This window comes from Artemia franciscana, chromosome 18, assembly GCF_032884065.1.
Source record: "Artemia franciscana chromosome 18, ASM3288406v1, whole genome shotgun sequence".
Classification (NCBI taxonomy): domain Eukaryota; kingdom Metazoa; phylum Arthropoda; class Branchiopoda; order Anostraca; family Artemiidae; genus Artemia; species Artemia franciscana.
Window position 1 is genome coordinate 15,713,181 of NC_088880.1, and position 19,009 is coordinate 15,732,189.

Consider the following 19,009-nt stretch of genomic DNA (forward strand, 5'->3'; position numbering starts at 1 on the left):
GGGTCGGTAAACCTGACAATCTATTTATGTGCAGCGAGAATTGGACAGCGAAGAATGTTGTATATTCGCAAGTTTTACGCAGTTAATTTGTATTTCGGAACCAAATGAAGCGGTTAATTATCCATCTGAATTTTTAAATTCCATAGATCCTTCAGGGTGTCCACCACACGTGCTACAACTAAAAATAGGCGTACCAATAATACTTTTAAGAAATATCAACCCACCAAAGCTTTGCAATGGCACGCGACTTGCCGTAAAAAAAAAACAATGGAAAACCTAATAGATGCCACAATCTTGACAGGGCCTTATGAGGGTGAGGCTGTTCTTATTCCTCGCATTCCCATGATTCCCACGGATCTGCTTTTTCAATTTAAAAGATTGCAATTCCCAATTCGATTAGCATTTGCAACCACCATCAACAAAGCTCAAGTGCAATCACTAGAAAAATGCGGTATAGATCTTAATACAGATTGCTTTACCAATGTACAATTGTATGTTGCATCTGGGTTTGGCGCAGTGGGTTTGACCTTAGCGTGGTAATACGGGACCCAGAGATCGAACCATGCTGTAGGAATGCACTACAGGGCCGACGCAGGGACCTTAGTAGTCAAGAAGCGTCGTTAATCCGATACAAATACAAACACAGTAGCTCAGTTGGAAAAGCGTTATGTTCCAGGATCTAGGTCCGAGAGGTTCCAGGTTTGAACCTTGGCCTTAGCATTAATACAAAAGAAGAAAAAAAAACTAACAAAGATAAAAACTACAAAAAAAAACTAAAAAGAAAATACTAAAAAAACTAAAAAAGCTAAAAAACTAAAAAAACTCAAAAATGGGTTAAAGACTAAAAAACTAAGAAAAACTAAAAAAAAGTAAAACTACAAAAAACTAAAAAGAAAAAAAAAACTAAAAACTAACAAAAAACTAAAAAAACTAAAAAAACTAAAAATTGAAAAAGAAATAAAAACTAAAAAAAGGAAAAAAACTGACAAAAAAGGAGAAAAAGAAAACTAAAAAAAAAATAAAAAATAAAAAAAATAAAAAAGGTAAATGTATTCAAGCCGAAGTAGCTGAGTTGGTAAAGCGTTATGTTCCAGGTTCTAGGTCCGAGAGGTTCCAGGTTCGAACCTTGGCTTTAGCATTAATACAAAAGAAGAAAAAAAACTACAAAATAAAAAAAAATAAAAAAAAACTAAAAAACAGGTAAAAACTACTAAAAAAAACTAAAAAAGCTAAAAAACTAAAAAAAAAACTGAAAAAAGTAAAAAACTAAAAACTAAAAAAGAAAAAAAATAAAAACTAAAAAAGGGTAAAAACAGCAAAAAACAAAAAAAAAATAAAAACTGAAAAAGAAAAAAACTAAAAAAAGGAAAAAAAATGAAAAATAAAGGAGAAAAAGAAAACTAAAAAACTAAAAATAAAAAAAACTAAAAAAGGTAAAAACTACAAAAAAAATAAAAATAAAAAAAAATAAAAAGCTAAAAAATAGGTAAAAACCAAAAAAAACTACAAAGAAAAAAAGGATAAAAACAAAAAAATCATTTCATCATATACCAATTCAAAAACGAATGTATATAAGACCAGGACACAGGGAATATAAATGACGACCGGGACACTCAAAGAGAAATTACAGACTGGGACACCGGGACACAAATGACGACTGGGACGTCATGTGTTTCGACTATAAATGACGGCTGGGACACAGGGACACAACTACAACCGAGAAGCCGGGGGACACAGGGGGATATATAAATGACGATGGGGACACAGGGAATGTTTGATTAGCAATCACCATCAACAAAGCTCAAGGGCAATCATTAGAATAATGAGGTATAGATCTGAATACGGATTGTTTTTCTCATGAACAATTATATGTTGCATTTTCAAGAGTCAGCTTTGTTGATGGTCATTGCTAATCGAGCATTCCCTGTGTCCCTGTCGTCATTTATATGTCCCCCTGTGCCCCCCGGCGTCCCCGTTGTTGTTGTTTCCCTGTGTCCCGGTTGTCATTTGTGTCCCGGTGTCCCAGTCTGTAATTTCTCTTTGAGTGTCCTGGTCGTCATTTATATTCCCTGTGTCCCGGTCGTCATTTGTGTCCCGGTGCTTTGTTGATGGTGATTGCTAATCGAACATTCCTTGTGACCCGGTCGGTATCTCTTTGAGTGTCCCGGTCGTCATTTATATTCCCTATGTCTCGGTGTCCCGGTCGTCATTTGTGTCCCGATGTCCCGGTGTGTAATTTCGTCAATCAACAAACTTGACGTCTGTCGACACACAAACATGACGTATCTCGACACACAGCCACACAGACAACTTATTTTTATATATATAGATGTCTCGGTGCCCCGGTCGTCATTTTTGTCCCGATGTCCCGGTGTGTAATTTCGATAATCAACAAACATGTCGTCAGTCGACACACAAACATGACGTCACTCGACACACACACACACACACACAGAGAGACAATTTATTTTTATATATATAGAAGATATATATATATATATATATATATATATATATATATATATATATATATATATATATATATATATATATATTAGCTACGTAAAACTTGCAAATATACAACATTCTTTGCTGTCCCATTGTCATATAAATAGATTGTCAGGTTTCATAATGATTGTCCATGGGAAAACAATCCGTATTCAGATCTATACCGCATTTTTCTAACGATTGCCCTTGAGCTTTGTTGATGGTGATTGCTAATCGAACATTCCCTGTGTCCCCGTCGTCATTTATATATCCCCCTGTGCCCCCGGCGTCCCCGTTGTAGTTGTGTCCCTGTGTCCTGGTCGTCATTTATATTCCCTGTGTCCCGGTCGTCATTTGTGTCCCGGTATCCCAGTCTGTAATCTCTCTTTGAGTGTCCCGGTCGTCATTTATATTCCCTCTGTCCCGGTGTCCCGGTCTTCATTTGTGTCCCGGTGTCCCGAACGGTGTAGAGTCTTCCTATTGTGGTTTCTTTGAAGATGGTAGGTTGGCCGTCGACTGACTTACCCTGTTTTCGACGTTCAAATACTTTATTTCTAGTATTCCACGTGTAATACGAAGGCACTTCAGTATACAGCAGTTTTTTTGCAAAAGAATCATTTTTGCAAAGCGAAAAAAAAGCTGTTAATGTTGTATCCGGTGGATTCAGGGCTCTTTGTTGCACGTTGGTTTCCGTGAAATAAACACATTGACCATTCTGTAAATGTACCGCTAAGTGAACAACAGCTGGACTACGTTCATGTATCGGAAATGAAAGAATTCGCCAAACAGCTTCAATACTGCTTATGTATCTTCCAGCCTGATATTGTACGATTTCGTCGAAATCTTTAATTTCGGGCTGCGCTCCATCCCAAAAAATGATAGGATATTCTAGGGCATCGTAGCATCGATGAGTTTCAGCAATTCTTAACAACTGAGCGTTTCGCTTATGAAGAATAATATCTCGAGGTAAAAACTGATCACCGACCATAACGATTGCCACTTCGTCGATAGTTGGAGCATTGTATCTACGCACATGTTGGCCAGGAGGCGTTTTGTCAGCGGAAATAACAATTTTATGCGTATCAGTAGGCATCAAATCGATGGCTGTTTTGAACAGACGCACTAAATTATTATTTTCGTGGAAAAGATGTTGCAATTGGGAAACGATTGTCCTTTCAACGTTGGGAGAAATTTCGCAACGTGCATTCAATTCAGAATTTCTATCACTGATGAAGTACAATTGTAAAAGCTTATGATTCTCGCCTGAGAATGGTAGAAGGGACCCTGCTCTATGATAAATTTGCCCTTTTACTTTGAAAGTAGACATAAATTGATCTGGATTTTCGATTTGGGCTCCAAACGACGTCATTTGGAAACATGAGTTGTATTTTCTGATTTTTGACAAAAAACGCTTAGATTCTGACGTAGTTCCAGTAAGGAAAGTCTTCAATGGTTCTGGTGGTGCAGCCAATAGAGGAAGTTTAACTTTTCCTGAGGTGCAACACCTTCCCATTGTTTCACCATTGAATTTCAAGGCCTTGCAATAGGGACAAATTTTAGACATTGTCCCGATTTGAACACATCTACTCAAGCTATAATCATCGACTGGGCTGTACCTGAATGCCAGGCGATAACTTTCAGGTTGCTCTGATTCCTTGGCACGCTTTCTTTTCTTACTTTCTCTATCAGCAGCAAGCCTGATTTCTTGCTGTTCTTGTGATTCCTCGGCACGCTTTCTTTTATTACTTTCTCTATCAGCAGCAAGCCTGATTTCTTGCTGTTCTTGTGATTCCTCGGCACGCCTTCTTTTTTCACTTTCTCTTTTAGCAGCAAGTCTGCTTTCGCGTTGCTCTGGTAGTTCATCGGCACGCTTTCTATTCTTTCTTTTTCTATCAGCCTCAAGCCTGTTTCCTTGCTGTTCTTTTGATTCCTCGGCACGCTTTCTGTTCTTTCTTTCTCTATAAGCCTCAAGCCTGTTTCCTTGCTGTTCTTTTGATTCCTCGGCACGCTTTCTTTTCTGACTTTCTCTATCAGCAGCAAGTTTTTTGGCATAGACTCTTTGAGCATCTTCATCGGCTTTTGCCATTGTAAGTTCATCAGTCATTTTAAACTTAAACATTAATAGATATCTACGTGAACATATATGTCTTAAATATCTTTAATGACGTCACCGTCACAGCAAAAATGACGACAACTAACTTCATGATTAAATATCTTTAATGACGTCACCGTCATAGCAAAAACGACGACAACTAACTTCATGACGTCAGTCGACACAGAAACATGACGTCACCTGACAGACAGACACACAGACAGACAACTTATTTTTATATATATAGATCAATATGTACAAGTGCTTTACAGTATAAACACGCAATCAACAAACACATTAAGAAGGTACAAATATACAAATGAATACAAACAACTTTTAATGTGTTTTTGAAGTTTTTTTGGAGAAAAAAAAAATTTTAAACAGCTTGACCACCCACTATTGTTTTTCGTTCGTTTATATTAGTTACGACCCATTTAAAAAAAGGTGAAAAATTACTCATTGAGGTTTTCATTATAATAATATTATGTATTTGAATTAAAAAAATGATTACAATTATATTTACAATAGCGCTTCCCTTGCCCGGTATGGGATTTGAACCTGCATTCCCCCAATTGGTTGGCACAGCTTCTTCCACTATACCGGCACAAGGGTAATTGCTACCATTATTTTGCGGGGTGATGGTTATAGAAAGAATCATAATTTTCCCTATGTCAAAATGTAGTTCATACAAAGTAGGGGTAGGTTTGCCTAGGAAAACCTTGACAGGTTAAGAAAGATTTAAGCAGGCAGGCCTTATGGATATTATGCAGACTTTATTACGCTTGTAAATTAAAAATTAAACAAGAATGGTAAGGAGCAAATGGTCAATAGTAATATTTGTACCAGCTGGAAGACCGTAACACCGGTTTTGTCGATTTGTCTGAGCTCTAATCTGATAGTATGGTCAGTGGTCACTAAACTCTTTTAATTTGCCGAAACTTCATTTTAATAGTGGATCGTAACTCTCCATGGTAGATGGGGACCACAAGGGGGCACAAGGATATGACAAAGCGTTCTGTTAAAAGATCTCTTTAGCTTGCAATGACTCGAGGATACTTGTTCTATTCGTCACTGAACGTGGCTTTAGTCACGACTAAGATAGCTGTTCATCATAAATATTGCTTTTTTTTTCTTGTGAATAATGCTTATTCTGAACTGTAAAAGTTCTCAGGAGAAAAAAGAAATTATTCTTTGCAATTTTTTGATGCGTATAAATATTCTTCATGTCCCAACTCATTGAGTTGAAATCTATTTATTTCTAACACAGTTAATTTAAATACTGTTAAACTTAGAAAGTAAAATCTGGTGTATTCAGTCACACTGAATTTGATCATTTTCGAAAAGAATAGGAAAGTTTACTTTTGGTTGTGAAAGGATGAATTATCCTATCCTTTAATACAAGTATTGTCTTTATGGCAGGACGCATAGATGTTTGTTGTGAGCCATTGGAGCCTTTCCGAAATCTCTTGCCAAAGAATAATGCTTCACACTTCGGAGTGCCTGAAAAGACTCATAGGTCTGAATTAAATTGAAGATGAAACTTTGTATAATTAATATAAATATTTTATGTATATCCAAGTTCAGTAATGTCAGGGATATAGATTGTGATCCTCTCAGATAGGCATTGTTTGGTATCTAGAAGTAAAAAATCAGTAAATGCAGTTTGGAAGCATTTAGATGCTGCAGTTATGTTTAATAGAAAAGAACGTTGAAGAAAATTATAATTCATCCAAACTTGGTAAGGTATGAGCCCTATGAGGGCATAGTTTACACATAACTGTAACATTTAGTCACCAAGGTTACTTTTCACTTAGGTTGTTGTTTTTGAGGTATGGTTTTTTTATTTCGTTTTCTTAGACCTACGTGTATTTTCTTGTATTTGCACTGACGACAGTTGAGTGGAGATCTCAGCTTAATTATTTGCCCTTTTCCTTGTTCTCACTGGCTGTGCGTTTTCTTTTTGCGTTTTCTCTTATTTCGCTGTTTGTTGCCGTTGTTGTCTCTTATTTCGTTATCTTTTCTATTCTCTTATTATCAAGCTTTTGCTAGTGTGGTCTTAGAACTTATTGACGACGGAATAATAATGATAATAATAATAACAATAATACGAATAGTAATAATACAATGCACTGATTACATTGAAAACAATGCACTGAATTGCTAGTTTTTGAGATGTTTATAGTGTTTTTTAAACTCGGTTTTTTTTTAAACCAAGTTTTTAAACTTGGTTAGCTTGTTTTTTTTGCTTTTATATTTTATACATTTTAAATATGTCCTAAAATATCAGTTTTTTAATCACTCTTTACTGCTTTTAATTTTCCATCTTAAAAAGGAAGCAAATAACATTCGTTAGTTGGTTTCTCTTTTATTTTTAATTAAGTTTATTAAAAGAAAAGAAGAGTATCTTTGTCTCTAAAATGTAATCCCAGAATTTTCTTTTTTCCTTTTCAATGCCCTTTTTTCTTTGTTGAGATTTTTTTTTTTTTTTTTTTAACTGACCAGAAACTAGAGATTTCTGCAAGTTTTGTAAAATATTATTTGTGATTTGTCGTACTCAGTAATAATATTAAATGAAAGACAAAACCTGAAAATGTTAACGAAAACGTATTGGACTTGTAAAACCTTCTTGTAAGCTGGCTGATATTTTCGAAAAGAGGATTTTGTTATTATTTTTCGCCACGTGTACTGCAACTGTATCTCTTACGGTTTAGCTTTGATATCTGATAAGGAGTCAAATTTACCTTCTACAGTTGTGTTTCATGTCGTGTACTGAAGACGCATTGAGCGATTAAAAAAAAACTTTGGAAGCTGGAGCTTACATGCAAAGAAAATGCTATTTTGCTATTTCTCTCTTTCATCTTCTACCACAGCTTATTTTTCAGCTAGGCTCTGACAGGAGTTGTTCTTCATTAGCCAAATTTCATGTCAGCCAATGTTTTTTTTTGTTTCAAGTAAATTAAGCTAGTTTCAGAAAGGAGTCGATCTTCTGTAGCCAGATCTCATGTCAGCCAATGAGGTTTTTTCTTTTTTTTCAAATAAATTAAGCTAGGTTCTAACAGGAGTCGATCTTTGATTGCCGGATCTCATTTCAATCAATGATTTTTTCTTTTTTAAAGTAAATTAAGCTAGGTTCTAACCGGAGTAGATCTTTGGCAGCCGGATCTCATATCATAGATGATAGTCCTGAGTCAAATAAATATCCAATTAAATTCTAAACCGTAAATGAAGACACTATTCAAGAATTAGACAGGAGTCAGATTATTATTAAATACTAGCTGTTGGTGTGGCGCTTCGCGCCACACCAACACCTAGCTGGTGGTGGCGCTTCATGCCCCCCAAGCCCCCCCCCCCCGCGCGAGTAAGTCTTTACGTGCCGTATTAGTTACGCGCCATTGTAGTTTTGTCCTGTGTCCCACCTGTGAATATATATATATATATATATATATATATATATATATATATATATATATATATATATATATATATATATATATATATATATATATAAGCTGTTGGGGTAGCGCTTCGCGCCACCCCAACACCTAGTTGGTGGGGGCGCTTCGCGCCCCCCCAAGCCCCTCCGCGCGCGTAAGTCGTTACGCACCATATTAGTTACGCGCCATTGTAGTTGTGTCCCTCTGTCCCACCTGTGAATATATATATATATATATATATATATATATATATATATATATATATATATATATATATATATATATGTTTTTAACTACGTAAAACTTGCGAATATACAACATTCTTTGCTGTCCCATTGTCTGTGCATATAAATAGATTGTCAGGTTTACCGACTCATGATTACCAATCATGATTCTAATGATTGTCCTTTAGCTTTGTTGATGGTGATTGCTAATCGACCATTCCCTGTGTCGCCGTCGTCATTTATATATCCCCATGTGCCCCCTGGCGTCCCCGTTGTAGTTTTGTCCCTGTGTCCCGGTCGTCATTTATATTCCTTGTGTCCCGGTCGTCATTTGTGTCCCGGTGTCCCGGTCGTCATTTGTGTCCCGGTCTGTATATACACTCGTTTTTGAATTGGTCTTTTTTTTAGTTTTTAGTTTTTTACCTTTTTTTAGTTTTTTAGTTATACCTCATGATTCTAATGATTGCCCTTGAGCTTTGTTGATAGTGATTGCTAATCGAACATTCCCTGTGTCCCCGTCGTCATTTATATATCCCCCTGTGCCCCCCGGCGTCCCCGTTGTAGTTGTGTCCCTGTGTCCCGGCCGTCATTTATATTTCCTGTGTCCCGGTCGTCATTTGTATCCTGGTGTCCCGGTCTGTATATGAATTCATTTTTGAAATGGTATATGATGAAATATATTTTTGTATTTTTCCCCTTTTTTTCTTTTTCTTTTTTTTATTTTTATTTTTTTAATTTTGTTTTTCTCTTTTATTTTTCATTTTTTTTCCTTTTTTTCTTTTTTTTTCTTTTTTAGTTTTTTTAGTTTTTTAGCTTTTTTAGTTTTTTATTAGTTTTAGTTTTTTTTTCTTTTTAGTTTTTTTGTAGTTTCTACCTTTTTTTTAGTTTTTTTAGTTTTTTTTACTTGTGTCCCAGTCGTCATTTATTCTCCCTGTGTCCCGGTCGTCATTTGTGTCCCGGTGCTTTGTTGATGGTGATTGCTAATCGAACATTCCTTGTGTCCTGGTCGCTTTCTCTTTGTGTCCCGGTCGTCATTTATATTCCCTATGTGCCGGTGTCCCGGTCGTCATTTGTGTCCCGATGTCCCGGTCTGTAATTTCGTCAGTCCAAAACATGACCTCAGTCGACACACAAACATGACGTCACTCGACAGACACGCACACACAGACAACTTATTTTTGTATATATAGATAGATAGAAGATATATCTATCTTCTATATCTATATATATAAAAATAAGTTGTCTGTCCGTTACGCTATATTATATCTTCTATATATATAAAAGAAAACAAACTAGAATGTAAAAACTGGAAATTGCATAAATATTTCGAAATATTTTGACAATAGATAAAAGTAATTCGAAAAAGAAAAATGGTAAAAAACTAAAAAAAAAAATTAAAAATTAAAAAAATTAAAAAAAGAAAAAACCTAAAAAGAAAAAACGTAAAAAACTAAAAAAGATTAAAAACTAAAAAAAAACTAAAAAAGCTAAAAACTAAAAAAAGAAAAAACTAAAAAAAAACTGGGAATTGCACAAATATTTCAATATATTTTGACAATAGATTAAAGTAATTCGAAAACCTTAAAACAGATACCCCAAATTTGAGGTTTAATTTAAATTGTTGGAGCTTTAGCATGCTTGGCACGTAAAGATTTTTCCAAGTGTCAATGTTAGAATGAACATTGAGAAATTGAAGAAAACAAATCAATAAAAAGAAGAAACTAAAAAAAGAAAAAACTAAAAAAGAAAAAAAACTGAAGAAGAAACTGTATATATATATATAAAAATCTATCTTCTATATATATAAAAATAAGTTGTCTGTCCGTTACGCCAGATTATATCTTAAATATATATAAAAATGAAACTAAACTGAAAAGCAAACTGAAACTAAAAATGTAGAAACTGGTAATTGCATAAATATTTCTATATATTTTGACAATAGATTAAAGTAATTCGAAAACCTTATAACAGATATTTATAATTTTGAGTTTTATTATAAATTGTCGAGTGTTTGCATGCTTGGTACGTAAAATTTTTTTCTAACATCAATGTTAGAATGAACACTGAAAAATTGAAAAACATTGAAAAAGGTAGAATGTTACCAAAAAGCAAAACCAGGCTTGCGGTTCAAAGAGAAATGGCCAGATTAAGAATGTGCAATTTACGTCAACGAAGGCGTGTCGAGGAACTACCAGAGCAACGCGAAACCAGACTTGCTTCTGAAAGAGAAAGTAAAAAAAGAAGGCGTGCCGAGGAATCAAAAGAACAGCAGGGAAACAGGCTTGAGGCTGATAGAGAAAGTAAGAAAAGAAAGCGTGCCGAGGAATCAGAGCAATCTGAAAGTTATCACACAGGGATTGTTCGAATAGAAATTACAGACCGGGACACTCAAAGAGAAATTACAAACTGGGATACCGGGACACAAATGACGACCGGGACACAGGAAATATTAATGACGACCGGGACACAGGGACACATCATTAGAATAATGAGGTATAGATCTGAATACGGATTGTTTTTACCATGGACAATTATATGTTGCATGTTCAAGAGTCAGTAAACCTGACAATCTATTTATATGTACAGACAATGGGACAGCGAAGAATGTTGTATATTCGCATGTTTAACTAAGTTGTCTGTGGATCTGTGGATCAGGTGACGATCCACAAAAAAGGTAAAAAACTAAAAACTAAAAAAAAAAACTGAAAAAACTAAAAAAAGGCAAAAACTACAAAAAAAACTAAAAACTAATAAAAAAATAAAAAAGCTAAAAATTAAAAAAACTAAAAAATCTAAAAAACTAAAAAAACTAAAAACTAAAAAAAAGAACTTAAAAAAAGGAAAAAACTGAAAAATAGAAGAGAAAAAGAAAACTAATAAAATTAAGAATAAAATAAAAAAAATAAAAAAGATAAAAACTAAAAAAAAGTAAAAAGAAAAAACGAAAAAAACTAATAAAGCTAAAAAAAAGGTAAAAACCAATAAAAAACTAAAAAGAAAAAAAGGAAAAAAACTAAAAAAACTAAAAACTAAAAAAAAACTTAAAAAAAAGGAAAAAACTGAAAAATAGAAGAGAAAAAGAAAACTAATAAAATTAAGAATAAAAATGAAAAAAATTAAAAAGATAAAGACTAAAAAAAAAGTAAAAAGAAAAAACGAAAAAAACCAAAAAAGCTAAAAAAAAGGTAAAAACCAATAAAAAACTAAAAAGAAAAAAAGGAAAAAAAACTAAAAAAAAATTTCATCTAAAAAACTAAAAAAACTAAAAAAAGGTAAAAACTAAAAGAACTAAAAAAGAAAAAAAAACTAAAAAAAGGAAAAAAACTGAAAAATAAAGGAGAAACAATCTAAATAAATGACGACACTCAAAGAGAAAGCGACCGAGACAAAAGGAATGTTCGATTAGCAATCAACAAAGCACCGGGACACAGGGAGTATAAATGACGACGACCGGGACAGGGACATAACTACAAAGGGGACGCCGGGGCGCACAGGGGGATATATAAATGAATAAAATTAAGAATAAAATAAAAAAAAAATAAAAAAGATAAAAACTAAAAAAAGTAAAAAGAAAAAACGAAAAAAAATTAAAAAAGCTAAAAAAAGGTAAAAACCAATAAAAAACTAAAAAGAAAAAAAGGAAAAAAAACTAAAAAAACCAAAAACTAAAAAAAAAACTTAAAAAAAGGAAAAAAACCGAAAAATAGAAGAGAAAAAGAAAACTAATAAAATTAAGAATAAAAATAAAAAAAATAAAAAAATAAAAACTAAAAAAAAAGTAAAAAGAGAAAACGAAAAAAAGTAAAAAAGCTAAAAAAGGTAAAAACCAATAAAAAACTAAAAAGAAAAAAAGGAAAAAAACTAAAAAAAAGTTTTATCTAAAAAACTAAAAAAAACCTAAAAAAGGTAAAAACTAAAAGAACTGAAAAAGAAAAAAAACTAAAAAAAGGAAAAAAACTGAAAAATAAAGGAGAAACAATCTAAATAAATGACGACACTCAAAGAGAAAGCGACCGGGACAAAAGGAATGTTCGATTAGCAATCAACAAAGCACCGGGACACAGGGAGTATAAATGACGACGACCGGGACACAGGGACATAACTACAAAGGGGACGCCGGGGTGCACAGGGGGATATATAAATGACGATGGCGACTCAGGGAATGGTTGATTCACAGGTGGGACATAGGGACACAACTACAATGGCGCGTAACTAATATGGCGCGTAACGACTTACGCGCGCAGGGGGGCTTGGGGGGGCGCGAAGCACCCCCACCAACTAGGTGTTGGGGTGGCGCGAAGCGCCACCCCAACAGCTAGTATATATATAAAAATAAGTTGTCTGTCTGTGTGTCTGTCTGTCAGGTGACGTCATGTTTCTGTGTCGACTGACGTCATGAAGTTAGTTGTCGTCATTTTGCTATGACGGTGACGTCATTAAAGATATTTAAGACATATATGTTCACGTAGAAATCTATTAATGTTTAAGTTTAAAATGACTGATGAACTTAAAATGGCAACAGCCGATGAAGATGCTCAAAGAGTCTATGCCAAAAAACTTGCTGCTGATAGAGAAAGTCAGAAAAGAAAGCGTGCCGAGGAATCAAAAGAACAGCAAGGAAACAGGCTTGAGGCTAAAGAACGCAAAACTGCGCAGTTAGATGAAGATCCACCTGGACAGCGAGAGTCAAAACATATCAAAACTGAAAATGATAGCGATGATGATTGGGTTTGGGATTTTGACTTGGATAAGGTCATCAATGCCTACCAGATTTTAGTTAAAACAACAAAGGTTCGGCGATATGTATTTCATAGTGAAGCTGAAAAATAAAGAAGAAAAAGAAAACTGAAAAAAGAAAAAATGTAAAAAACTAAAAAATACTAAAAAGAAAAAACACTCAATGAGAAATTACAGACCGGGACACAAATGACGACCGGGACAGAGGGAATATAAATGACAACCAGGACACAGGTATTTAAGAATATCGTTCAAAGACAAATTTTTAATTGTAAGAAGACCGTTGAAAGAGAAATTTCTAATTGTAAAATGACTGAAGAACCTACAATGGCAACGGTACCACCATCGAAGTAGATAACCAGTGGGTTGTTCCATATTCCCCATTATTATCAAAAACATTTAATGCACACATAAACGTTGAATACTGTAACTCCGTAAAGGCAATCAAATACATATGTAAATACGTCAACAAAGGCAGTGACATGGCAGTTTTTGGCTTGCAGCCCGAAATTAAAGATTTCGACGAAATCGTACAATATCAGGCTGGAAGATACATAAGCAGTAATGAAGCTGTTTGGCGAATTCTTTCATTTCCGATACATGAACGTAGTCCAGCTGTTGTTCAGCTGGACATTTACAGAATGGTCCACGTGTTCATTTCTCGGAAACCAACGTGCAACAAAGAGCCCTGAATCCACCGGATACAAAATTAACAGCTTTTTTTTCGCTTTGCAAAAATGATTCTTTGCAAAAAAACTGCTGTATACTGAAGTGCCTTCGTATTACACGTGGAATACTAAAAATAAAGTATTTGAGCGTCGAAAACAGGGTAAGTCAGTCGACGGCCAACCTACCATCTTCAAAGATACCACGATAGGAAGACTCTACACCGTTCACCCCAATCAACATGAATGCTTCTTTCTACGCCTGCTTTTGGTGAATATACCCGGTCCGACATCCTTTGAGTATTTGAGAACTGTAAACGGTAATATACATGACACTTACCGTAGTGCATGCCAAGCTCTGAATTTATTGGAGAATGACCAACACTGGGATAACTGCATCAATGACGCGTGCGAAACGTCAACCCCAAGTCAAATTCGTGCATTGTTTGGCATCATTTTAACAACTTGCTCTCCATCAGCTCCTACAGAGTTATGGGAAAAATATAAGTCAAAAAATGTCCGAAGATATATTCCATCGAAAACAGTTAGAGACGTCAGATATGACTTTTGATTTTACGTCAGAAATTTATAACTACACTTTAGTTATTATAGAAGATTTGTGCGTACGTATGGCAAACAAACCTCTTCAGGATTTTGGAATGCCTTCACCTAACCGTATCGCTGCTGTTTCGACATGTGTAGAATTGGATCGTGAACAAAGTTACAGTACGAGTGATCTATTGTCGTATGTACAAAATAATATTTCCAAGTTAACGTCGGAACAAAAAGACATTTATGATACGATAGACTCAATTTCAGGACTTATACAACTACCTGCTGATTTCTGTAATTTAGTGACGTCCAAAACTGAATTGATTGAAAAAGTATTTCCGAATATTCTAAAAAATTATAAAAATAATAAATGGCTAAGTGAAAGAGCGATTCTCGCACCCAAAAATATAGACATCCACGAAATCAACAATATTGTTTTGACCAAGATTCGAGACCAGGCAGTCCTTTACAAGTCAGTCGACACAGTTTTGGAACCAAATGAAGCGGTTAATTATACATCTGAATTTTTAAATTCCATAGATCTTTCAGGGTTTCCACCACACGTGCTACAACTAAAAATAGGCGTACCAATAATACTTTTAAGAAATATCAACCCACCAAAGCTTTGCAATGGCACGCGACTTGCCGTAAAAAAACAATGGAAACCTAATAGAGGCCACAATCTTGACAGGGCCTTTTGAGGGTGAGGTTGTTCTTATTCCTCGCATTCCCATGATTCCAACGGATCTGCCTTTTCTATTTAAAAGATTGCAATTCCCAATTCGATTAGCATTTGCAATCACCATTAACAAAGCTCAAGGTCAATCATTAGAAAAATGTGGTATAGATCTTAATACTGATTGTTTTTCCCATGGACAATTGTACGTTGCATGTTCGAGGGTCGGTAAACCTGACAATCTATTTATATGCAGCGACAATTGGACAGCGAAGAATGTTGTATATTCGCAAGTTTTACGCAGTTAATTTGTATTGTATCTATCTATCTATCTATCTATATAAAAACGAGTTGTGTGTATGCATGTTTGTTTGTTTGTAAAAAGAGCGTTTGCATATGACGTCATTATTAGTACATACGGCTTTGTATATGCACAGACAATGGGAAAGCCAAGAATGTTGTATATTCGCAATTTTTACGTAGTTTAACTCCTGCAGACGAAATGAATGCTTGCCTGAAAAATTATAATTTATGGGCACACTAAAAAATATTAAAATTAACTACAAATATGCGTGTCCGATTGCAAAACGATGACTCTGGTCAAACATTTTCAGATCAATTGCTGGCAATTGGAAACGGAAAGCTCCCAGTAGTGGGAAAGCCAAGAATGTTGTATATTCGCAATTTTTACGTAGTTTGAAACACATATATAAATCTATCTATATTCACAGGGGGACACAGGGACACAACTACAATGGCGCGTAACTAATATGGCGCGTAACGACTTACGCGCGCGGGGGGGCTTGGGGGGGGGCGAAGCGCCCCACTTACTAGGTGTTATAACTAGCTGTTGGGGTATATGTTGGGGTATATATACTAGCTGTTGGGGTGGCGCTTCGCGCCAGCCCAACACCTAGTTGGTGGGGGCGCTTCGCGCCCCCCAAGCCCCCCCGCGCGCGTAAGTCGTTACGCACCATATTAGTTACGCGCCATTGTAGTTGAGTCCCTATGTCCCACCTGTGAATATATATATATATATATATATATATATATATATATATATATATATATATATATATATATATATATATATATATATATATATATATATATATAATATATATATATATATGTTGTCTGTGTGTGGATCTGTGGATCAGGTGACGTCATGTTTGTCCGCATATGACGTCTGAATTATTTCACACTAATACAAAAAAAGAAAAAAACTAAAAAAGGTAAAAACGACAAAAAAAACTAAAAAGAAAAAAAACTAAAAAAGCTAAAAAACTAAAAAAAACTAAAAAAAGGTAAAAATCTAATAACTAAAAAAAAACTGAAAAAAATAAAAAAAGGCAAAAACTACAAAAAAAAATAAAAACTAATAAAAAAACTAAAAAAGCTAAAAAACTAAAAAAACTAAAAAAAACTAAAAAAAGGTAAAAAACTAAAAAAAACTAAAAACTAAAAAAGAAAAAAACTAAAAAAAAGGAAAAAACTGAAAAATAAAAGAGAAAAAGAAAACTAAAAAAATATGAATAAATATATATAAAAATAAGTTGTTTGTGGGTTATGTCTGTCTGTCTGGCTGTCGAGTGACGTCGTGTTTGTCAGCATATGACGTCTGAATTATTTCACACTAATACAAAAGAAGAAAAAAAACTAAAAAAGGTAAAAACTACAATAAAAACTAAAAAGAAAAAAAACTAAAAAACTAAAAAAAACTAAAAAAAGGTAAAAAACTAAAAACTAAAAAAAACTGAAAAAACTAAAAAAAGGCAAAAACTAAAAAAAAACTAAAACTAATAAAAAAAACTAAAAAAGCTAAAAAACTAAAAAAACTAAAAAAACTAAAAAAAGGTAAAAAACAAAAAAAACTAAAAACTAAAAAAGAAAAAACTAAAAAAAGGAAAAAACTGAAAAATAAGAGAAAAAGAAAACTAAAAAAATATGAATAAATATAAAAAAAAAATCTAAAAATCTAAATAAACTAAAAAAGAAAAAAAAAAAAGGAAAAAAATAAAGGAGAAAAACAAAACTAAAAAACGAATGTATATACAGACCGGGACACCGGGATACAAATGACGACCGGGACACAGGGAATATAAATGACGACCGGGACACAGGGACACAACTACAATGGGGACGCCGGGGGGCACAGGGGGATATAAATGACGACCGGGACACCGGGACACAAGGAATATAAATGACGCCCGGGACACTCAAAGAAAAATCACAGACTGGAACACCGGGACACAAATGACGACCGGGACAAAGGGAATATAAATGACGACCGGGACACAGGGACATAACTACAAAGGGGACGCCGGGGTGCACAGGGGGATATATAAATGACGATGGCGACTCAGGGAATGGTCGATTAGCAATCACCATCAACAAAGCTCAAGGGCAATCATTAGAATCATGAGGTATAGATCTGAATACGGATTGTTTTCCCATGGACCATTATATGTTGCATGTTCAAGAGTCGGTAAACCTGACAATCTATTTATATGCACAGACAATGGGACAGCAAAGAATGTTGTATATTCGCAAGTTTTACGTAGTTAAAAACATATATATATATATATATATATATATATATATATATATATATATATATATATATATATATATATATATATATATATATATATATATATATATATATATATATATATATATATATATATATATATATATATATATATATATATATATATATATATATATATATATATATATATATATATATATATATATATATATATACATATATATATATATATATATATATATATATATATATATATATCTATATTCACAGGTGGGACATAGGGACACAACTACAATGGCGCGTAACTAATATGGCGCGTAACGACTTACGCGCGGGGCGGGGGGTTGCGAAGCGCCCCCACCAACTAGGTGTTGGGGTGGCGCGAAGCGCCACCCCAACAGCTAGTATATATATAAATAAGTTGTCTGTCTGTCTGTCTGTGGATCAGGTGACGTCATGTTTCTGTGTTGACTGACGTCATGAAATTATTTGTCGTCATTTTTGCTATGACGGTGACGTCATTAATGGTATTTAAGACATTTGTTCACGGAAAAATGTTTAATTGTAAAATGACTGAAGAACCTACAATGGCAACAGCCGAGGAAGCTGCTCAAAGAGTTTATGCCAAAAAACTTAATGCTGATAGAGAAAGTAAGAAAAGAAAGCGTTCCGAGGAATCACAAGAACAGCAAGAAAACAGTCTTGAGGCTAAAGAACGCAAAACCGCGCAGTTAGATGAAAATCCACCTGGACAGCGAGAGTCAAAACATATCAAAACTGAAAATGATAGCGATGATGATTGGGTTTGGGATTTTGACTTGGATAAGGTCATCAATGCCTACCAGATTTAAGTTAAAAAAACAAAGGTTCGTCGATATGTACTTCATAGTGACGCTGAAAAATAAAGAAGAAAGAGAAAACTGAAAAAAGAAAAAAGGTAAAAAACTAAAAAAAACTAAAAAGAAAAAACACTCAAAGAGAAATTACAGACCGGGACACAAATGACGACCGAGACAAAGGGAATATAAGTGACGACCGGGAACCTCAAAGAGAAATTACAGACTGGGACACCCAAACACAAATCACGACCGGGACACAGGGAATATAAATGACGACCGGGACACAGGGACACAACTACAACGGGGACGCCGGGGGCACAGGCGGGATATATAAATGACGACCGGGACACAGGGATTGTTCGAATAGAAATTACAGACCGGGACACCGGGACACAGGGAATATAAATGACGACCGGGACACTCAAAGAGAAATTACAAACTGGGACACCGGGACACAAATGATGACTGGGACACAGGGAATATAAATGACGACCGGGACACAGGGACACATCATTAGAATAATGAGGTATAGATCTGAATACGGATTGTTTTTCCCATGGACAATTATATGTTGCATGATCAAGAGTCAGTAAACCTGACAATCTATTTATATGCACAGACAATGGGACAGCGAAGAATGTTGTATATTCGCATGTTTTACGTATTTAAAAACATATATTTATATCTGTCTCTATTCACAGGTGGGACACAGGGACACAACTACAATGGCGCGTAACTAATATGGCGCG

At 34.5% G+C, this 19,009-nt stretch overlaps 1 long non-coding RNA gene across 1 annotated transcript in view; it reads left to right on the forward strand.

The window, feature by feature from the left end:
* Positions 1 to 17,425, forward strand: part of LOC136038674 (uncharacterized) — a 35,538-nt gene extending 18,113 nt beyond the window's left edge. Inside the window, exon 2 of the long non-coding RNA XR_010620266.1 lies at positions 16,028 to 17,425. This is a non-coding gene — a long non-coding RNA (uncharacterized LOC136038674). The remainder of the gene's footprint in view (positions 1 to 16,027) is intronic.
* Positions 17,426 to 19,009: the final 1,584 nt, after the last annotated feature.